At 39.4% G+C, this 23992-nt stretch overlaps 1 protein-coding gene across 7 annotated transcripts in view; it reads right to left on the bottom strand.

Annotated features, from left to right (window-relative positions):
* Positions 1-23992, bottom strand: part of EPHA6 (EPH receptor A6) — a 338956-nt gene that overhangs the window by 145213 nt on the left and 169751 nt on the right. The window contains exon 1 of one of the 7 annotated variants that reach the window (XM_033146750.1): positions 13300-13398. The exons of the other annotated variants lie outside the window; for them this stretch is intronic. The gene's annotated coding sequence lies outside the window, so the exon portion shown is untranslated. Of the gene's footprint in view, positions 1-13299; positions 13399-23992 lie in introns of those variants that run through there. 7 annotated transcript variants of the gene reach the window in all.

Here is a 23992-nt window from a genome sequence, read left to right as displayed (position 1 = left end):
AGATGGGAGACCAAAAGGGCTTTAATAAATAAATAAATAGTCTTGTGTCTAGGAATGTTTTTCTGCAAAAGCATCAGACTGGTTGTCAAAAGTGTGAACTTCATTAAAGGTAAAGGTAAAGGTACCCCTGACCGTTAGGTCCAGTTGTGGACGACTCTGGGGTTGTGTGCTCATCTCACTTTCAGGCTGTGGGAACTGGCATTTGTCCTCAGACAGCTTCCAGGTCATGTGGCCAGCATGACTAAGCAAAGGCGGAGCTTCCTGCTCTGGCACCAAGGGTGGGGAGCAGGTGGGGGTAGGGCTGGCATGCGTCCCGGGGGGCGGGGTGCGTCACCCAAAGGGGCATGGCGCACGTTCTGGGGGTGGAGCGTGCCACCCGCAGGGGCGTGGCATGCATTCTGGGGGCGGGACCCACAGCCTGCAGGGGCAGGGTGCCCAGCGCGGGCAGGGGGCAGCCATGATGGAACCCCACCGGGATCGTGCTGCCCGGGACGGTGCGTTCCCATCGCCCCCCTTCCTCCGCCCCTGTGACTAAGCCGCTTCTGGCAACCAGAGCAGCGCACAGAAACGCCGTTTACCTTCCCACCGGAGCGGTACCTTTTTATCTACTTGCACTTTGATGTGCTTTCAAATTGCTAGGTTGGCAGGAGCTGGGACCGAACAACGGGAGCTCATTCCGTTGTGGGGATTTGAACTGCCAACCTTCTGATCAGCAAGCCCTAGGCTCTGTGGTTTAGACCACAGCGCCACCTGCGTCCCTTCATTAATAGACCCTATTTAAAGCAATTGGCTGTGGGCATGGGGTGGGGTGAAGGCAAGGCAAGGCCTAATCTACTCGGCCTAGTCTCATTTTCTTCACATAGGCTGACTTTCCAGGACCTGGGAAGCCCAGCAGAGGGTAGGGCAGTAGGGCAGTTCATAAAAAACTTTTTTTTTAAAAAAACATGCCTGCTCCAAAGGTCTTATCTTACTAAACTAGTGATTATATAGCTATATCTTAAATTTCATGCATATCAGTTAATATCTTGACCCTGGTCCACTGAATTGAAATTTCAGCCTTCACGACATAGGAAAACAGCCAAGTAAACAGCTATCTTCGTGAAGGAAGGTCAAGATATTAACTGATATGCATGAAATTTCATATATAGCTATATAATCCCATGTGTAGTAAGATAAGACCTTTGGAGCAGGCATTTTTTTTAAAAAAAGTTTTTTATGGACCGCCCTAGTAGGGAGGTAATTGTTCCTTGATAATTTGTCACCCCCCTCTATGAATGCACATGGGGCAGACCACCCCCCTTCCTACGCTCCTGTTCCCAACATCTCCAGGTGGGGCTGGGGGACAGTGTTTAAATAACACAAACAATTCTAGCAACCTTAACTATATAGATCTCTCTTATTAATACAAAACTTGCTGGGTAAGACCCTTTCCATTGCTTTGTCATAAGACAGCTCTTTGACTGCCTTTAATATACTTGGCTGTGTTTGAGCTGCTCACATCCTTCTTAATGCTTGAAAATGGCTATTTCAGCAGCATGAGAACAAATAGCTAAAGACAGTCAACTTCCATCTAATGTTTGGGGATTGATCAATTTCCTTCATTAACTGGATTAATCCATAACCCACAGGACTGCATTAAAAGCAAGACAAAGTAGTTTACTGAAAAGACCTTTTTTTTAAAAAAAAAAAGTCTGGTGCCATTTGTCAATGTCCATTTTTAAAATAGTTCTTTCCTATCTGTTATAATGGGAAATTCAATAAAAATATTTTACCATGATAATAATAATATAGTTCTTCCTTGTGGGCTTCTAAGTGCCACACCATTTGTCAGGGAACTGTCCCTGGCGCAGCGCAAGGTGGTGGAAGGGCTCTCGGGATGCTACAGAGAGCCCCAGCCCCACCTGACCAGCAGCACCTCCTCTGGCAGCAGTGGGAGCAGCGAGGCTTCCAGTGGGGATGGGCATGCGTTTCAGGGCATGGAGGGTAGAGGCTCTGAGGATGCTGGAGAGACCCTGCACTTCCCTAGCTCAAGGGGCGATGAAGGAGACATGCAGCTTCCGGTGCCCCAAAGGTGTCGAGGGGTGAAACGAAAGGATGGGAGGCGGGGTTTCTGTATACCGAAACTCTTTTGTTGGGGTCAGAACCGGAAGGGGCCATTCCCGGATTCTGCCGACGCTTGATACAGACATGAACTTATTAGCTCTGCACTGTACATAGTTTGCACAATAAAACTATTAAAGGAAATTTGGAGTTTAGTCTGCTTACTCATGAGCAACAAACCGAGGACCTTACACCATTAAACTTGATTAACTTGATAGTTATTATGCAATTTTGGTATCCTACTGCTTTGTTGTAAAGAAATATGTTAAAAATAACATATGATAAAAAAACTTCCATTAATGTAAAAGTTGTGGACTAAATCTAAATTGTTGTTGTTCAGTCGTTCAGTCGTGTCCGACTCTTCGTGACCCCATGGACCAGAGCACACCAGGCACGCCTATCCTCCACTGCCTCCCGCAGTCTGGCCAAACTCATGCCAGTAGCTTCGAGAATACTGTCCAACCATCTCATCCTTTGTCGTCCCCTTCTCCTTGTGCCCTCCATCTTTCCCAACATCAGGGTCTTTTCCAGGGAGTCTTCTCTTCTCATGAGGTGGCCAAAGTACTGGAGCCTCAACTTCAGGATCTGTCCTTCTAGTGAGCACTCAGGGCCGATTTCCTTGAGAATGGATAGGTTTGATCTTCTTGCAGTCCATGGGACTCTCAAGAGTCTCCTCCAGCACCATAATTCAAAAGCATCAATTCTTCGGCGATCAGCCTTCTTGATGGTCCAGCTCTCACTTCCGTACATTACTACTGGGAAAACCATAGCTTTAACTATACGGACCTTTGTTGGCAAGGTGATGTCTTTGCTTTTTAAGATGCTGTCTAGGTTTGTCATTGCTTTTCTCCCAAGAAGCAGGCGTCTTCTAATTTCGTGACTGCTGTCACCATCTGCAGTGATCATGGAACCCAAGAAAGTGAAATCTCTCACTTTCTAAATACAGTTCTAATTTCTGGGTTTTCTCTTAGTTTGGGCCTATAAAGGTTTTGTGGGGAACTGAGGGCTACAAAACAAAGAACTGATCCAAGTCCACAAAACAGAAAAGTCCACTACCTTCATTCTTTGGAATGTCTCCGTGTTAATCAAGGAACTGATATTTTCATAATACATAAATCCTCTTTTATAAACCCTCTTTATGGTTTCACAAAGAGTTATATAAATCACATAATTACAAATAGTACTGCACAGTGCAGATAGGTTTTAAATTATTATTTCATAATAGTTTCCTCTTTACCTGAATGAGAAACAATGTTATCATCTCAGGAAAGTCTATTAACTTCAAAGGAAAAAGAAAGCCAAATTAATTGAGGGAATTCATTGATATTAAATAAAAAGGTTGAGCTTTAGTGTTTTGCTTTTCTTGCTCTTCCATGTATGCTGCAATATTCTTTAACTTCACCTCTCCGATTGTTATTGTTATTAAGAAAAGATACCCCAAAGGCCCAAAACACCAAATGCTGCTCTCAAGATAGCTTCTTAATGCGCTGCTATAATGGAATTCAGGAACAGGTGGCTAATAAATTAACCAAAGGTATGCAATCTATTATTGACTGGCACCATTCCAACTACATAGCTCTCATATGACAGCTTGTTTCATGTAAATTTTATTGTATTGCAGGTTTCATTTCTCACCAAGGGATTGGCTTGTTAATGGGGAGAAAATGCAAATGATATTTTATCCTTTAAGCAGAACCTGCTAAACAAAAGGCAGGTGTGCAATATTTTACCATGTTACCATTCACGATATAAATTAATGAGGAACTCAGATATGACAAAAAATATTTAGATCATTAACCTACTGAAAACATTCAAATCTAAGCTAATTCTCTCTGGTATTTTTTTATATTCAAAGTACTATTCAAAAGGATACTTTTGTGTGCATTCAGTGTACATTTAAAGCACAAAGCCTCCGAAGAATCATGGGAACTGTAGTTTGTAAAGGATGCTGGAAATTGTATCTCTGTTTAAAACCTATAGTTCCCAAGATTCTTTAGAGGAAATTCATGTGCTATGTGTGTTAAATATGTTTTTAATATATGGTGTAGATCAGATGTAATGCTAGTTCAGATGTAACTATAAACTCGAGTGTTACATCCTTGTGCTTGCCCTTCTTGGTGTGCCATTTGAAGTCTTTGCTTCTCTTTTGAACTAACTACTACTACTACTAGTTGTTGTTTGAACTGGGAACAAACTGGCAGTTGATTTTAACTGTGCATAATGTGAACAAGCCAGAATCGTAAACCCCAGTGTGAACCTGAATGTGTGTGCTGAATGTGTGGTGATTATGCCTATGAGTGCACTGTGTGTCTGACTCCCAATGCTTCCCCCAGGCCGAAAAGGGCTAACTCCTCATCCTCTACCCCTTTCTGCTCTACACATGCATAAATAGGGCTCTGCTATATTGCTGGATAAAATCTTGTTTCTTGCTCCCTTCTTTTCCTTCCTAATGCAATGATTTCCTGAACCGTTAAAGGAACAGTTTAGCCAAAAAGACACTTGGAAACAGCCTTTAATGAACCTGAAGCTTACCCACAGGAAAATCCCCAAAGAGTAACTGAAAATGCTCATTTAACATTTAATAGACCAGCCAATTTTTTACACCCTTATGTTATGTTTTAACCCAATATACTTTCTTGACTTGAGTTCAGAAAGAGGTGGGCTTCATTCTGTTCTACTTAATCCTTTTTATTTGAACTCTTGTAATATGAATTAACATTAGAAATGTATGTAAAGGAATGTACATCACTAATTACACAGCAGCAATAGCACACAAATGTACGAAAGTACAATATTGAAGCTCAGGGAACAATTCTAAAGATTTTATTAATTTGGACATTCTGAAAGATGGTGGTTTGTGCCTAAATAATATACTTCCTCTACATATAAACATTGGTAGGTACTACTGTTATTATTATTTTTATAACATCTCATATGGTGAAATATCTTTAGAGCAATGTAGATTTAATATCTGAACTTTGCCATCCCTGTAGATTAGAGCAAATATGTGGTTGACATTTTACTATATTTTTTAATACAGAATATAAAAGGAGATATATTCTCCAGCCGGATGAGCAGGGTAAACATAATCAATCATCATCATCATATTTTATAGTAGATTTGTTTTTATTTCAGAAATGTATAAATCATAGGTAAAATAAATTCAGAAATCATTTTTAAATTGGACACCATTTGCTTTTTGATAAGTAATTATGGAGTACTTGGGCCAGTCATCACCTCTCAGCCTAACCCACCTCATAGAGCTGTTGTGGGGAGAACCAGGTATGCTACCTTGAGATCCTTGGAGAGAAAAAGGTGGGATATACCTTAAATGCAATAAATAAATAACTATGGCTGCAATCTTTACACACTTATCTGGGTACAAACATTACTGAACCCATATGCATATGTATGGCCTTCTCATATAAGTTAGCTGAATTCAATACTTTAAAAAACTTTTCTTGGGTTCTCTTTCAAGTTGGGTTTCAACTTTCATCAGCAAATAGATTACTTACAGTACAATCCTGTGTGTGTTTACACAGAAGTTGTTCCTCTGTTTCAGTGGAACTCATCCTACGGTACGTATTAAGTATAGTATTGCAGTTTTAGGGTTGTTGTTGTTGTTTAGTCGTGTCCGATTCTTCGTGACCGCATAGACCAGAGCACACCAGGCACTCCTGTCTTCCACTGCCTCCTGCAGTTTGGTCAAACTCATGTTGGTAGCTTCAAGAACACTGTCCAACCATCTCATCCTCTGTCGTCCCCTTCTCCTTGTGCCCTCCATCTTTCCCAGCATCAGGGTCTTTTCCAGGGAGTCTTCTCATGAGGTGGCCAAAGTATTGGAGCCTCAGCACCTGTCCTTCCAGTGAGCACTCAGGGCTGATTTCCTTAAGAATGGATAGGTTTGATCTTTTTGCAGTCCATGGGACTCTCAAGAGTCTCCTCCAGCACCATAATTCAAAAGCATCAATTCTTTGGCAATTGGCCTTCTTTATGGTCCAGCTCTCACTTCCATACATCACTACTGGGAAAACCATAGCTTTAACTATACGGACCTTTGTTGGAAAGTTTTAGGGTACCTCATACCAACTGGAGACAGAATATACTCCCTAATTCATACCCACCCCCTGCTCTGCTCTGTTTAAGTATTATGATAGAAGAGAAATGGCTTTTCTGCCAACTTCATATTCAAAGGACTGACATGAACAAAGCACTGACAAAGGACTGACATGAACAAATATGTTTAACATTTAAATTTAGATGTATGGTATATACATCAGTTACCACGCCCACCACAACCACAACCTAACTAGTTCAGGATAATTATTGTCATTGTGTGTATAAGAGTGGCCCATTCATTGAGTTAGGAAAGCAGACAAGAGGTTAGAAGTGATGGGGTACACGTCCTGAATTTGGGTAGATAGACTTTTGCATTGTGTCTAACACACAATGCCTCATCATTAGCTGCTAGAACCAAACATTCAGCAGATATTCAAATAAGTTGCCAATATTATGCCTTGAGGAACAACTTACTACATTCCAGAGACAAAAGCCAATTGTGACTTACACATCTGCCACTTCCTTGAACTCATGAGGATTCTCAGAAGTAGGCCTGAGTGGGTCATTAACAAAGAATGTTACATCCAAGATCCAGCTCAGAGCAGAAGATATTACCAGGCAAATGGACCTCTAGACAATTTAAGTTGTTTCTATGGTAGCTTTCTGAAAACACTACACATAATTTTTGTAAAGCACCTTGAAATTTTAAATTGCAGCTATTTAGCTGGGTCTTTTACAGCCTTCAGATTCCAAGACCTTTCAGCTCATTTTATGGAAGAGAAGACATAAATGTGTGTTCCCTTATAAGTCCAGCTGTTTCCATCTACTGTACTGTAGCTTGCACTTTTAAAAAATAAACTGCTGAAGTGTTACCAAGCACTGCAGCTTTTTGTTGGCGTAATCAACCTGTATTATCTAAAAATTGATTTGAATGGGATCATATTTATTTATCTAAACTAAACAAGTAAAACGGTGAACTGGTTTAGAAGAACTAGTTAATTTATCAATAAAAAACAGTTAAAATAATTAAAAATGCTTAAAGGTGATTAAAATTAACACCAGAAAGGATTGAGACATCCTACCATCCTATTTGTTGGAGCAGAGGTTGTGTTACCAATTATTCACTTCAGTTGGTTTTATTCTTGTATTTATGAAGTGCATCAACTTTTAATTTTGGTCAGTAAGTGTTTTATGGCTTGGTAATATATTTCTTACTAATGTAGAGATCTCACTTGATTTAAGAAATTTTAGTTCAATTATAATCAGTTTTAGTTGATTTATTAATTACATAAATTAAGGATTTACAGGTTAATAATACTTGACTATTTTAAGTTAAGAATTCCTCTCTAAGTAGGCAGGGAATTTCAGTTTGTTTCAATCATATACTTGCTGACCATTTAATCATTTTGGGGAAAATCCTATGGCAAGATCCACTGTGATGAGCAGTTTAATCTACAGAAGATCTGTAGTTCATGATTGCTCAGCTGGCAATCATCTCTAGATCATGCAGATTTATGCTTAGCTGGCATTTAAGTCCCCAACCATGGCTCAGCCGAAGATACTACAGCATAACCTGCTTATCAGGCAAATCTTTTTCTTTAAATGAAATGTTTGTGTAAGGATAAAACAATGGATTTGTTTCAATTACAATTTATTCCACAAGCCACTAGTTTACTAATCATCAAATTACCAGATTAAATTAAATTAAATTCAAAACTGATTCAATTACCAGATTAATTTATCTCAGTGCCGTGTATGTTGGGAAAGAACCAATAAACTTTTTGGTATAATGAAGATAATGGCTGCAGCTGCCTAACCCAGAGTGGGGCAGTTTTTCTTTATTTTTTTAAAAAAGGTTTTAAACTTCATAGGTTGACCGTCTTCATAAACTGAATGTTTAGAGGATAATTTGTCATGAAAGGCTTAAATGAAAAAGATGGCTGACAGTCTTATCCACTTAATCATATATTTAGATAATCTATCATAAGAATGTTAAATCTAATACCTAAATTTAAATGTATTACATTTGCAAGATGCTTACAAAGTAAAATTTTGCCCCCTTCCCCCATGTTTTGAAACAGTGGCTTCAACTGCTGTGATCCAATCTTGCCAACTATTAACACTGAATCTACTAAAGACAATTCTGTCTTCCAAGAAAAGCAAAAACAAAGTCAGGATTCGGGTTCTCATTTGTTTTTGGTTCTGGAAAAGATCAGTCATTGAGAGTCAACCATTGTTTAGCTAATGACTGACACTAAAAGGTTACATAATTGTTGAGAAAATCAACCCTTCACTCAGCCTTGTTAAATGCTTTTAACAGGAGCCTATATAAATATGGACTAAATATCGTTATTGCCTTCAATTTATTTAAACAACAAATCTGTAGAGTAGCTGGGGTTTTTTTTTTTTTTAAAACAGTGATTTTAAAGGTTCCAATTTATCATCATAAGGGCTTGTTGACTGAAATCACTTGCTGGGATGCAGGGAAACAGACTTCTATAGAGATCACTGAATGTCACCAATTGTGTGTAGATTGCTTCTGATTTCTCTAAAGAAGGCTGCCATTCATATGAAACTTAAAAATGGATACAAACAGACTAAGGAGCTTCAAAAAGATGACTGGCCCTGCTCATAGAAAAAGTGTATTTTGGTTGAAAATATAGAATACTACAGTATAAGTAAAATAACAAGGAGTATTTCCTGGATGCCTAAATCGAGATTTGAGGCAAGTACTTTTTGGTGAGACAGACCCAGCTGAGATTTAAAAACACAAAATACGTAGCAAAGTAAAGCATGGAAATACAGGCTGTTAGACCTTTAAAATATACCATTCTAAGTTGCTTCCAAATCTCCCCACTTCCTCTAGCACAGAAAAAGACCACATGTTTGGTAAATTAAACATTGTTTACTTACAAACTCTTCAAAGGTCAGATTTATGTGTTTTCCCATACAGCACCAAGAAAAGATAGGCAGTATATCTTAATTACAAAATTGTAAAAGTTTCTAAATTATTTGTATAAAACACACAGATGGCTTGCTAAAGCCATATGATCAAAGCTCGGAGTATCCAGCTTAAACATCATTATTGGTCAGGTTCACATGGTGAAAGGAGAGAGAACAGAGTTTGGCAAACCTTTCTCCCAAGGTGAGGGGTTGTGACTTAGCTAAGCCTGGCAGGACAGCTTCATGCATTAGTTAAAGTTAAGCATGTTGGTTATATTATGCTGGTTATATACCACAAAAAGACAGCTTGGGTACCTCCAGCCCAAGCTTTGCATTGTAAACCTAATGAGGGACTGGGAAGGGATGGTATGGTGGATCCATACGAAAAATACCATAGTGTGGTATTTTCCAACATAAGGAAAAATACCATAGTGTTTGGCTACCTACCTGTAACTGGAACTGCTGTTCTGGTTACAGCACCTCAAAAAGGATATCGTAGAACTAGAAAACTGCTACCATACTGCTCAGTGTTTAAAAATACCTTCCATACTGGATGATTTGTGGCATATATCATCCCTTTTAGAAGAGTAAAGAAAGGTTAGAAGTTAAGAGTATTGCTTGACATTGCATTATAACTTGGGAGTGAGATGTTATGGGAAGCTCTACAATTACTACATATGCTTATTTTATGAGAACATTTTTATGTACTGATCATGGCTGAGTAAATCATGTACGTTTAACTAGAAAAACTACCACCGCATTGCCCCTCCTCGATGGTTAAGAATATGGTGAAATAAGATATTCATCTGCCAGGGATGTTTTAGATAAATTACCATACTGCTTTAGCACACAGTGCTGGAGTAGTTCCAGTGAATACCCTGTGTTCAGCTACTCCTATAGAATATAGTAAATGAATTCATAGATTTCAAGGAACAGATGATGCTAAAATGAGAATAAATGTTTTTGACTCTGTGCCTTTAAATACTGGAAAATCATTTCCCCTTGCATTGGTACTTTTAATGCTATCTATATTTCAAACTTTCAAGAAAAACAAATCCTGGACAAATCTCATTTAAAGTATAAACAAAGGCAACCTAAAATATACTACATGGTATTAAATTTAGGAGAAAACATGTGAAGGATCTGAACAGAACACAACTGACATGGCAATTCCATGCCAATAAGATTTTCAGTATAGATCCAGCTGCATTCGGTTACCTATATGTGTATCAAGTAATGAAACACAGCTATAAAGGCGAAATAGATAAAAGTATAAGACCCTCGTTCCTTTCCCAGAGCACACTGAAATATTTATAACAATGGACATGCATTTTAATTTGCTTGGGACTGAATCAACCTTGTCAACTATATATTTGCGCGCACACACACACAGAGAGAGAGAGAGAGAGAGAGAGAGAGAGAGAGAGAGAGAGGCTGTAGCAAATTTGAAGGAAGTGCTGGAGGGAAGGACATTTTGGCAGGTGAAGAAAAATTGAACCTTTATATTCAGTGCTCTGTTCAAAATTCTACTCGTTTATTTTGGACAACCTTTATTTATATATTTAATTCTGGAATTGAAATGCCCATTTTCAAATATTACACTTTGAAGGGAGAGGAACGGAAGTTTAACCATTGTGTTGAATCCCAGTAAGGAATTACAGTTCTGGGTAAGCATTATATTCTACTAGAAGTCTGTGTGGCAGTAGGTCCATAAATATGCCAAAAGAGAAGGTGCTTTATGGTGATATTGCTAGTGATAATGAAGGGAAATATTAAGTAAAAGTTTGTAAGAGTTTTAATTTCCTGTATGTACTATCAATGAATGACATCACTAGTTATTGGCTAGATAGGGAATTGTTTATTGTTGCTTTAAAAAGGCTATTGAATTAGTTCATTTAATTTAAGATTGTACTTATGAGAGCTGAGTGCTGAGATAATTAAAATTTCGAAGAGATAAATTAAGCAGAGATTATTTTGTGAAGCAACATTTTGCTTTTCATTATTTAGATCAGTTTAGTTACCTAGTGAATAAATTCAAAGCAAAAAACAAACAAACCTACTCCAGAATGTGCTAAATAAAATGTGCAACATAATGAATAGAATCAGCAGTTTTCCATTTCACTTTACTCAGAGATATGAAATTGCCCAGTGCGTGCCTTACATATGAAAAATTGATGTGGACAAAGTATTTTACCTTGAAAGTGTGTCATTAAATTGTCACAGTAAGGGCTTCTCTGAAAATCCCTAAATAGGTCCTGCAATAACTTCCTTCTGTAATTCAGGTGTGAATAAATGCCTCACTTCCTATCCTATAAAACATTCTGCATCTGACTAGTTCCAAGGGGGGGGGGGTTTGCTCTGGAATTTGCTCATGCTTAAACCTGCCTGTATAAAAGGGCAGGTCCTTTGGAACAAAACAAAACCCAGATTTTTTAAAATTTAATTCACATCCCGCCCTTCCTCCCGAAGTACCATAGCTCTACAGATGCTTTGTTGTTAACAAATTTTGTACTGGGCTCAGAATATCCTCTGAAATGACAGCCACTGCCCACTGAAAGGATTGTGTGAATAGGCACTTAGGAAGCTAGATAATTGTCTCCCGCCTACATCACTCTTACCTACTCTGATCTTACAAGTGAGTTTGTCTTCCTTGGAACAACATGCGCTTGAGCTACAGGTTTGCTTTCCCTCTCCCCCAAAAAACCAGAAAAAAAGAAGATTCACCCTTCTATAGCATGATTCTTTTGGGGGAAAGAGAATGGAAATGTCATTATACCTGTATTTAGAAGGACTACAGCCCTGAGTGCTCACTAGAAGGACAGATCCTGAAGTTGAGGCTCCAGTACTTTGGCCACCTCATGAGAAGAGAAGACTCCCTAGAAAAGACCCTGATGTTGGGAAAGATGGAGGGCACAAGGAGAAGGGGACGACAGAGGATGAGATGGTTGGACAGTGTTCTCGAAGCTACTAACATGAGTTTGGCCAAACTGCGAGAGGCAGTGAAGGATAGGCGTGCCTGGCGTGCTCTGGTCCATGGGGTCACGAAGAGTAGGACACGACTGAACAACTGAACAACACAACATTACAACCACATGACATTTTCAAAATGCATCTGTTTAATACTCCTTTAATGAAGAAAGCTCCACAGCACAGGCTCTTTCTGTTGATAGGCAGGATCAAATACATTAATTTTTCACAAAAGTGAGCACAGACAACAAATCTACTCCCAAAAAGTCAGAATAAAAACTGCAACAGCCAAACAGTGCTCATGTGTCCACACTGAATCACAGAACCAAGAAACTGAAGATGACCTATAGCAACTGTCAGTTGTGTGGCAGGAACAACCTCCACAGATCAGGCAGCATGGTGTAGTAGTTAGAGTGTCAGACTAGGACCTGGAAGACCAGGGTTCAAATCCGTACTCTGCCATGAACACACTGGGTGACCTTGGGCTAGACACTGCCTCTCAGCCTAACCTACCTCACAGGGTTGTTGTGGGGATTACATGAGGGGGGGGGAGAAAAATGCACACCACCTTGGAGGAAAATGCAGTAAATAAATTTAAGGGACTGTAGTTGAACTGCAGAAAGGTGTTTACAGAAGAACTAGTTCAAGATGACCAATGCCAGACAGAAAAGCATATATAAAATAAGTAGCACAAAATTTCTGTTAAACTTTGAATGTACATTCAAAGGTATGAGCCCCATACCTTTTGCACTGGACCACAAAAATCTAGTCATAAGAATAACCAGCACTAGTCAAATCAACTAAATATTTTTGACATATTCTTCCCTTTTGTGATTATAGATAATACAGTAGATTACACGACAAATATCAGGCATCTTGTGCATAGACACACAATATGTGGTAGTGTTTTAGATAATTCTTTTCCAGCCACAGAGAGGACAAATTTGGAACATCAACACACACCAAAAGCATATCAAAGTGCATTGACTTTAATACAGGTGAGTACTTTTAAGGAGATGAGAACTCTTAACATAACAGAAGTATGGAAAAATACTTTATCTGGTCCAATTGCTAACAATTTAAAGTATTCCCCCCAACCTTTTTGGTCCAAGGTCTAATTATAATATTAAATTTCCACATACAATTTTCACGGAAGTCCAGCTGATCCTGGAAATATTACTAACCTGCACCAGAAAACATTTCCCTGAAATTCCTTAGCAAACATCTCACCTTACTCGTGCAGCTGATACAAAAGCATGTTGTTTGCATACAGCCTCTGGGATAGAACTAGTACCGAGACAGTGCATTAACAACTAAATTAAACAGAAATGGAGGCAGTAGACATTCCTGTTTAACAGTATTGGTAGAAGGAAGAACCCCAGAAAATTGCCCTTTATTTGTCTAATCTTGTTGCTGAGCCACAAGGTGCAGAGCTCAGTGGAGTGGAAAGCCAGCCAACCAGAGGAGTCTCTGAGCTGTACTTGCCTGAAAGCAGAGTCAGCATCCTAGGTCCAGTCCTAGGGTTGGGTGAACAGCAATCTACATGGTCAGATGCTCCAGGGGTCAGGTAATCCAATGATCTTGGGGTCAAAACCAGCAGGAAGCAGCAAGGTCATGCCAGGAACCACAAGCATTGTTACAAGCATCTGACTGCTGCTGGAAGCTCTGCTTAAGAAGGCTGAAGCCAGCTGGTTCTCATCAGTGCCTTCTACTCTGTATCCTTGAATCAACTGCAGGTGAACTCACTCTGCCTTGTTCCCCTTTGGGCTGCTGTTCAGCAGGCGAAGCCCATGACATTTATGAACAACTGGTTTGGTAGATGTGACTTTTCTGATCAGAGTAAATAAATACTGTATCTACTGACATTGATACTCCACAGTTTTTACACATTTCCTCCCATTTTATATATTAAATGAGGCAAGAAGGGTTCCTAGACTCCTTAATTTGTTTACAAACCAGATGATTCAGTAAAAAGCGCTGGTCAATCATACTCTTGCCATTTCCACATCAGGCTTGTGCTTCCCTGACGAAATTCAATTCCGCCCATTCTTCTAGACTGTGCAATATCAAGTGAGAGTTTGATTTAGAAACAATGTTTAGCAGACTAAGTGACCTTGATGTCAGATTTATCACCTTTTAATATATATACACATCAGTGATCTTGCTTAAAATACTTAATGTAGACAAACAATTTCACTAGAATTAGTATGTACCATGTTAGATTGTTCAAAATGAACTGAAGGGTACATATCTCTCCTAGGTCACAAGTTAAAAATGCTTCTTTCAGCTTCTACCCTGTTTCTCCTAAAATAAGACATAGCCATAAAATAAGCCATAGCAGGATTTCTATGCATTTGCGAAATATAAGCCGTTCCCCAAAAATAAGCCATACCCCGAAAATAAGCCATAGTGACGTGGTACCTCCCATTAAAACAGCCTGGAGAGGCGTGGCTATGCAGCGTACTGATGCGACACGGTTAAAATAAGACATCCCCTGAAAATAAGCCATACTGTGTTTTGTTGAGCGAAAAAATATATAAGACGGTGTCTTATTTTAGGAGAAACACGGTATGTACATGAATGCGTTAGTCTGTGGCAGTCACATTGTTGTTAGCTTGGGTTGAACAGTGCTGATTATGTAGCCAGCTACACTGGTTCAATTTAGCATGATTTGGATTTTTTTTAACCTTGTTGCAGCTCTGAACATAACTTCAAAGAAGAGATAATGTTTTTAAGTTACTGTTTCTAAAGCACTTGCACTCATCACCTTTCTGTGTGGACAAAACCTCTGAAGCAATTTATTTGTTAAAAGACCAGGCTGTAAGGCAAGCACAAAGAAAAAGATTTTTACTAACTGATATGGCTTTTTGCACAGTTATAAAACCAGTCAAATAAAACAGCTTTTTAAAAGTCATATACCTGAAAAGAGCAGATTCTATTCAGTGACACTGTTGTATAAGATGGAGTTTCAGACAATGGCTACAACCAAATTACAAACAATCTCAGAATATATGCAGTAGATTAAAAAAATACTGGGGGGAAATGGCAAGCATGTTTTATTCCACCTGAATGACCATAATAGAAATGTAAAGCTACTGATAATATAAATCAAAATACAAGAACAGCTGTGTTGTAGTAGCAAAGAGCTTGGAGTTTCACTGCTCAAGATTAATATATTGGCTGCATTTAAAAGGTGGATAAAGTTTTGAACCCCATTCCCTTCCTTAGGGGCACATCACCACATACACCTTTGGCATTGGGACCCCAAACACCAAATAAATCTTAGAAAAAGTTATGTGGGTCAATGACCCTTTGAAGAAAAAAAGTTCCCCAGCCCTACCATTATCTTTTCTTAATCGATAATGTGAAAGTGGAGGATTGCACCTCTCTTCTGCTGGGTGTAATGGCAGACTTATTTGTTGACAGACCGATGACTGCAAAACATAACCAACAAATCTCCTAAACAGGCTGCTAAATTCACTCTAGTCTTCCACTCTAGGCTTGCTTTCCATGGGCAGGCCCAAGGTGTATGGAGCTACCTCAGGCTGCCAACAGCCATATTTGTCAGGCTTCAGGGAATCCAATCCTCCCCCCCCCCAATGCCAGGCTGCTAGCAACAGATAGAAAAGAAGCTCTTAACAAGTTTTTTATTCAATATTCACAGAGGCTTAGAAATGCTGCCTCTCCGAGTAATGATGTTGCTTCGAGTAAGCTCCACCCCCCATCTCTTCTCAGTTGTCAACAGCACCAGCCCCCTTACGGAGGCTGCTTAAGGCCATTTGTTCTTAGCTCTCTGCTCTCCTACTTTCGCTGCTCACCGGGTTCTGGGAGAAAGGGGGGTCTGGAATGCTTTCTAGTGATAATGTGTCAGCTAGCTGCTCTGGCTCTGCTTCTCCCCTCTCCTCTTCTCCTGTTATCTCCCAGCTTTGTCCCTCTTCTGTCTCAGAGCTGTGATCTTTTGCAAACCACTGTTGTAAATGTATCCTGTCTTCCTCTTCTCTGGAAGTTTCAGAATGAGAGGGGGCAGTCTCCGCCATTCCTTCTCAGTCCAGTCCCTGACAACATCCCACTAAGCAGGCAGCTGCATTCTTCACACCCAGTTCCAAGTACAGTAGGTTTGGTGAGTCTGCCAGTGGGTTCCAAGGATGGGAAAAGGGCACCACCCACAGTTCTCTCTCCAGCTTCTGTCCCTTCAACTCCAGCTGCTTTTTAGGAGCTGCTTTAGTAGGAGCAGATGGCAAGAGTTAAGCTGAGAATAATTATAAAGAAATATGGAAATGATAAAAAAGGATGAAATCTAGTATATATTTGGGAAAGTGGTTTGTCCATTTGTATTCTATAGGTTCGGATGCCTCTTGAGATATTGTGACCAAACTGGGCATGAAGGTTCCCAAGGTGGGAGCAGCAGTTTTCATCTACACTTGGATGCTCGACACCATTTCAAATCAGGATGGTAGACCAAGACAACTTAACTCTTAACTGTTTGTGTGATGGATAGAGATATGGTAGATCAACACATCCAGGTCCACATAAATGATTGTGGATGTTTTTCTAGAGCTGATTGTGTTCATCAGAGGCCTGATGTGAGAAGCTATCTTCAGGACACTGGCCCAAAGATACAAATAATATTTTCAGTCATCCCTTATGGCATAGTTAAGATATCAAAAATTTCCATCAGTGTTCCCAGTGTTAATTCTAAAACATTTGTGGTTGAGAACACATAGCCATACTGAACATCTATGAACCTAGTCCATGTAGAGCAAAATGAATTAGAAAGTACTGAAGGAGACATGTAATTTACAGTTTTTCTGGGTCTTTAAGGTCACACTCACTTAAAGAGCAATTGTTCATCTTGGCACTTGCTGCTTCAAGAGTAGTTGACAGTAACAATATCTTTGAGTCAGTAATAATGATACAGTTCCTCTCAAGAACCTGCTCGACCTAGATACAATAACTTTAATGCATCTTCCAATTTACTAGTTTTTAGACTGGCAATGATATTTTTAAAGAAGTGTCACTTCTGCAGGAATATCCACAACCATTTACCATCAGCATATGCCTATGTCATCAATTACAATAATTCTTATTTGTGATTACTCATTTTTCCAACATGATCAGTCTCCTCCAATGATCAGCACAGTATTCATTTAGAAGCCAGCAATTAACATTCTAATTTGTCACACTTAATTTGAAATAAAGCATGCACTGATGGTTAACACCATAGCCGTGGTGTTCGTGTTTGTCCAATGTTGCCAGCAGCAGTCTCAATTTATCAGTTGTCAATTATATTCTCATGCCAATGATTTTAGGTTTTAAAAGCCATGACAGTTCTAGATTTAAGAAAAATCAAAGAGAAAATATATATTAAAAATGCTATTTTATAGCTGAATCTATGTTAGTTAATTCACAGTGGCCCTAAATAATGAGTTTAGTGTTCCAAACATTTTCTTTCCTTCTAAAATAAAGTTTCATTACAGCAATAATCCACTCTATTGTGATCATAGGTAGTGCATTAAAATACATCCTGAGTGTATGCTGAAGCAAAGTGCCCAAGGCAGGTTGTGGTTAATCAAGAGAAGCATGGAGAACCTCATTTCTCTTAGGCCATGACTTTTATTTTGATTTCTGTTTTAAAAAATGTATGGAGTGTTAATGAAACAGATCATTTAAGTAAGAAAGCCATTCCCAGCAGAAGCATAAGACAAATTAGCAAGGAAAGTAATGCCATTTCCCAACATCAACAAAGAGATATGAACATTAATGCATACTTTAGTCTAATTCCGTTTTTATTTAAAAATATGTTTATATAACACTCTTCATCTGAATAATACCAGAGTGGTTTTTATTAAATAAAACCACCACACAATAAGATAAAATACATGCTAAAATTGTGAATTTCACTGACTTTGCCCAAAATAAAATAAAATACAATAAAATAAAATAAAATAAATACCACATGCTCATTGCTATGTACAATATATAGATCACATTTATTTGTTCGAGCTGGTAGGCTGGACACATGAAGGAGATATTTTAGATTGCAACCCTAAAAAGACATACTAGAGTAAGCTTCTCTGAAAACAGCGGGACTTACTATTGAGGAACAGTGGCGGAGAGCAGGCAGGGGCGGGGCTGGCATGTGTCCCAGGGGCAGGACGCGCCGCCCACAGGGGCATGGCGAGTGTTCTGGGGGTGGAGTGCGCCACCTGCTGGGTCGTGGCATGTGTTCTGGGGGTGGGGTGCACTGCCTGTGGGGGCGGGGTGCCCAGCGCAAGTGGGGAAGCAGCCGCGATGGAACCCCACCGGGATTGCACTGCCCAGGGCGGTGCGCTCCCATAGCCCCCTCTCCTCTGCCCATGTCAAGGAAACATCCACAGGACTTTAGTGTTAGCAGAAAGCAAGCAAGACCATTTGTAAGCAGTCTCAATCTGCACCTGAGCAACAAAGTTACTAACTCCAGAATAGAATCAATAGTGTAACAGGGACAGTTGGGACCAGATTGCCACTCTGTTGCTTGATCTCTGCTGGCTGGAAGCTGCAGTTCTATTCTATGAACATCTGTAATGGTGGTGCTATATTGCTACAGAGATAAAATTAGACCAGCAGTTAGCACTGATTGTCAGCTGCCAGGATATTGCTGGGAATAAAGTGCCTGTTTCAGATCAGGCTTCGAGACCCATGCTACTGTATACTTTCTGGATACATTGGTGCAAGATCCTCAAATGTTTTGTTCCCTAAGTGCTTCCTGTGAGTTTGTACAGTGCGTCCTGTAATGTTTGCACAAGAATGATTTGGGAAGTCACTACCATGTGGGTGGGTGTTCTGGACTGTGCAAGGATAAATTTTATTTTGACTACAACCAAGCAGTACTGAATATACACTTGCACCATCCTCTCTGATTAGTTTATTTTTAAAATTGCTTTTTTCACACCTTAATCATCAAAAACCTATCCCACCCATACCAAATATTTGCAATCAGGCAGTCAAGTCACTATGCAGACAACAAACACACCTCTCTAAGTTGCTAATGACAGAATCTCCCCACACATGGATTCTACTACTGACTCCCAGAGGTGCACTTTCATTGCAAGACTATATAGATGGCTTTGCTGAGTGGTGGGCTACTTCAAAGGACTGTTCCCTAAGATTCTCATTTCTTACAGCAGTGAGTCTGAGCCAATAAGGCCACAAACGTGTGTTGCAATCTGGTTTCTTCCACCATGGAATCAGGTAGCTTTCATTTCCATTTCTTTGAATTTGTCTGTTGTCAGGTTTCAGATGAGAACAAGTACTACCATCTGCATTTCCTCCTCCCTCCCACCCATCATTTTCATTAACCAGGGGAATGCTCAAGTAGATTTCAAGTGCTTAACTTAGGAGACTGACTCAAACCAAGTTTGAAAGCCCCTACTGCAAAGACAGATTCATTAAATGTGCATGATGTGTTATACTTTGACAGCACTCATTACAGTTCATAATGCCAGTTACAAATCACTGAACTGAACCAGGTGCAACAACAAAAAATTTATGAAGCATTTTTAAAAATTCAATATAAGAGGCACAATGCTACTTCGGCATGCACTTTTTAATGGCTTACACCCAAGATCCAGAGGATGTGCTGTAAACATAGCAACATACATGAAAAAGATAAGAACAGGACTTACTCAACAACTACTCGACCAGAGGGAAACAGGAGTACTCGATCATATAATTAAGCTTATCGTTATGATTCATGAATAAAGATGCACATCAGGCAGAATTAAAGTTCTTGTAATACAGGTAATGCCTAAGGTACTCCAGGGAATGAATTGCTACACAAAATGGCATGCCTCTCTTTTGGATAAACACATTTTGCTTTGCACTTACTGCAGCATAATACGTCTTACAAGTGTTTGACTTTTAACATTAAACTAAGGCTGAAATTTTAAGCACCCTTCTTCGAAATTATATCTACTAAGCCATTAGAAAATCCACATTGTGTGAATTTAACTATGTACATCACACCTTTCCCCAGGGGCCCAGGACATGTTGCAAAGGATTGGAAGCAATAACAAAATAAGACTAATAAGTATAATTTACAATCCCACAGACTCCAACAAGATGAAAAGCGCAAGCTAACAAATCTTTTACACCCAATACCAATTCTACCACAATAACAATGGTCCAGTAGATGTCCACCAAAGCTGTGCACTAGGGGAGGGAGACTGCACAATTGTTCATAGTCAGTGATGAGTCTGGTCGCAAATGACAAACACCATGTCCATAATCAAGGGTGTGTCTGATTGCAAATGACAACGATTATTAAAGCCCTTAACAACCCACTGGAGGCTGGTCCATTGTGGTGAATGGGGCACTGGTCCACAAATGTCAGTCTTGCCTCAGCCACTCCCCACCTGCCTGGCTGGGGAGACCTAGCCAGATGGGCGGGGTATAAATCATCATCATCATCATCATCATCATCATCATCATCATCTGCTTTCTTGCTTACAACCAGTCCAGAGGGTGGCACTTGTGGATTTCAGCAGGAAAATTGGGGGAGGGGACTAGAATTGGCTCTGCCTGTCGTCGGCTGTGGCTCCACATACTGTTTGCCTCCTGCCTTGGGTCCTACCAGTGCAAGCAGCCACCAGCCACCAGCCACCAGCCACCAGCCACCACTGTATAGATAGATACCTTTTATGTACAGACATGGATTGGACAATGGATCAAAAGATGCACTGTGTCTGAACAGATACAAGAATCAACCTACTAAAAGCTCTAGAGTAGGGATGGGCAGAAGGTAGACTGAGATCTAGTAGATCTCTTTAGTTATTTGAAGCAGATCATCAAAGGCTCCCAATTGTTTAACAAGGATGACAACAAAAAAGATTTTCCCTTTCTAAATTAGGCTGCTAACATGAAGGAAGTCTGGGTATGCCTGAGCGAAAGTCAGGAGTGGATTATTGAGTGGTAGGTCTGTGAGCTCAGTTTTAGTACTGGAAACAAATTCCATGTGCTGAGAGACACCTTAACACTGAGAGACCCATAAGAACCTTTATCTGTATGAATCACATGTTTTTATATGCTTTTATTCTGCTGTTTTACTATTTTTTATGTTATAGTTTTGTTTTAATTATATTGCTGTTTTTGTTGTTGTACACCACTCAGAGATTTAAAAAAAAAATTAAGTGGTTTATATATGTTTTAAATAAATAAATAAAATTCCCAGCAAAATAAATAAAATTCCCAGCAAACTAACTAACTAACTAACTAACTAACTGGTGGCTGTTCTTAAGTGTATTTAAAAGCCATGAACATAAGAACTTAAGAAGAGCCTGTTGGATCAGACCAATTGCCCATCTAGTCCAGCAGCCTGTTCTCACAATGGCTGAACAATTGCCTGTGGGAAACTAGTAGCTTTGGTTTTTCATTGAAGGGGAAGGAAATGAAAATATGCTATAATGGCTGTTATATAAATTTTTCTGACATGAGAAGAGGAGGAATGGTTAGTGAAACATGAATCCCAACCTTGGTATTTGACTGCCTAGCCACAATGGCAAATGTCATTTCTTGGTAACAGAATATATTTTCTACACAACAACATGAATCTTCTCACTGTGTATACAACTCCTCAGTTACCACTGGATGCTACTATCCTAGGGTAATTATAATTCAGTCTTTCATGTGCATATACGTTGGCAAACTACTTGTAATTTTAATTATATTTTCCCATTCTGTAACTGTTAGGTATACATTTTGTTTGTGCTGAAGAGAACAAACAAAACAAGGGGCACTTGTGCTTCAGGTTCTGCAAAGTATCTTGCACAACATTCAAAATGAATTGTTTACTGTATATTTCCAAAACGTATTCAAACCTTTTCACAGTAACTCTTTCTGTTACTATTCCCTAAGAGGCAAGCTTGAAAGCATGTAAAAATGCAATCTAAAACCAGAGCTGGAAGACAAGGCTTCTTCATTATAAGTAGGGGAACGTATTATTTAAAAATACTGTTTTGAAGCTAATTCTGCAGTAGAATGAATAGATTTATATGGGCTGCAAAATATGAAAACTTTAGGTAATTTTAAATCTGCTTTCAAAATTATCCCGGCATGCACAACCTAATGCCATCAGAATATAGAAATGAAATCAGTCACTGGGTCAAAGCCTTTGGCAAATCCATATGGAAGAGACTCAAACTCATAGAAGGAGAAGGGGTTATGGAGCATAATGAAGAAACTACATTTTAAGAAGCAAATGAATTGAAACAACCTGTTACGAACATAATTGCTTTAAAGACCCCACAGCAAACATCAGCAGAATTGGTTTGTAATTTACCACGTCCTTCACTTTGAACATGCTCCCTAAAGGTTTGTGTGAAAGTCATGACACCTACAAGAACAATTTTTTCCAGACTGACTAGCCATGATTAATGTCTCCCTTTACTGCTTTTGACCAAACTAATTCCTTTTGCTAGGAAAGGAAAGAAGCCTTCAGTTTGCTTGTCATGAAGTCAGAACACAGAGATCGTGTTTTTAATTTAAATCCCTCTCGGAAATGTTTGGGTAAACTCTGAAAAAAAAGAATGCTGCTAATGTGACTGAAGAATTTCAGCAGTCAGTCAATTAAGTATTGTGGCAAAGGTTTCTAATTACACTACTGAAGTCACAATCTTATCTTGGGAATATCTTGTACTGAACTGAGGCAATATCAGTCAGTAATGACTCTTCTAACTGTATCAGTCAGTGATAAAGATTCCAACTAAATGAAGCGAGCCTGATTACTTTAATTTGGTTCTTTGCAGTGGCGGGAATATATATAGCACAAGGTGGCTTATTCTTGAGAGGAAAAAAACACTCAAGTTGTAGAACAGTTTCAAGAGCTTCTTAAGGTTCATTGTATCAACTCTGCAGAGATTTCTGTACATTGCTAGATCAAATTGCAAAAACTTGAAAACCAAACCTATGTTTTCATTTCTTTAGCTATATGCTTTTATAAATACATTCTCTGCATGGACACACACACAAACACACACACAGAGAGAGAGAGAGAGTACTTTTTTTCCTTAAAAAATGTTTAGGGGTACTCTAATTTGCTACTCATATTGAAATACTGTCCCTCAAAGAGGCCAAACTTAGATTCACAAAATGTTTAGGGGTATGCGTACCCCTGCGTACCCCCAGAAAAAGCACTGTATATAGTATAAATACATGGCTCACTTTGTCTTTCGCGAGGTAAACATGGATGTGATATTGTATACAATGAAAAATGGTGGCAGTTAGTTTGTTCACAGAGAGTATCATAATAACGCCATATCATAGAATTGTAGAGTTGGAAGGGACCCCAAGAGTCATATACAGTGGTACCTCAGGTTATATACGCTTCAGGTTACACACCCTTCAGGTTACATACTCCGCTAACCCAGAAATAATGCTAATAAAGCAGCAGCGGGAGGCCCCATTAGCTAAAGTGGTGCTTCAGGTTAAGAACAGTTTCAGGCTAAGAATGGACCTCCAGAATGAATTAATTTCTTAACCCGAGGTACCACTGTAGTCCAACCCTCTGCAATGCCGGAATCTCAACTAAAACATCTATGGCAGATGGCTGTCCAAGCTCTGCTTAAAAACTTCCAAGGAAAGAGGTTATGCTCCAGAGCAGGGAGAAAACTTTGGGGGATGGGAACATGACATTTTTTTCCCTTTCTCACTCTCCTAAAGCCTCTTCCTGCTCTTCTGTCATGATAAAAGTGCTCAGATTCAGGTCTGCAATAGATGTTTAATCTCTGACTCAGATATTAGTGAAAGCCAATCATATTTAATTATGACATAGTCCCTCATCACCTTTGTTTCTAAACTGCCTGTCAGGTAAAAATTGTTCTGTTCATCAGTTGGAGAAGCAAGATAAATTGAAGGAAGAGTCACGCTTCCCTCAGGCGTACTCAAGAGT

The sequence above is a fragment of the Lacerta agilis genome, chromosome 4 (genome assembly GCF_009819535.1).
Source record: "Lacerta agilis isolate rLacAgi1 chromosome 4, rLacAgi1.pri, whole genome shotgun sequence".
Lineage (NCBI taxonomy): Eukaryota > Metazoa > Chordata > Lepidosauria > Squamata > Lacertidae > Lacerta > Lacerta agilis.
This window is presented reverse-complemented; position numbering and strand designations above follow the sequence as displayed.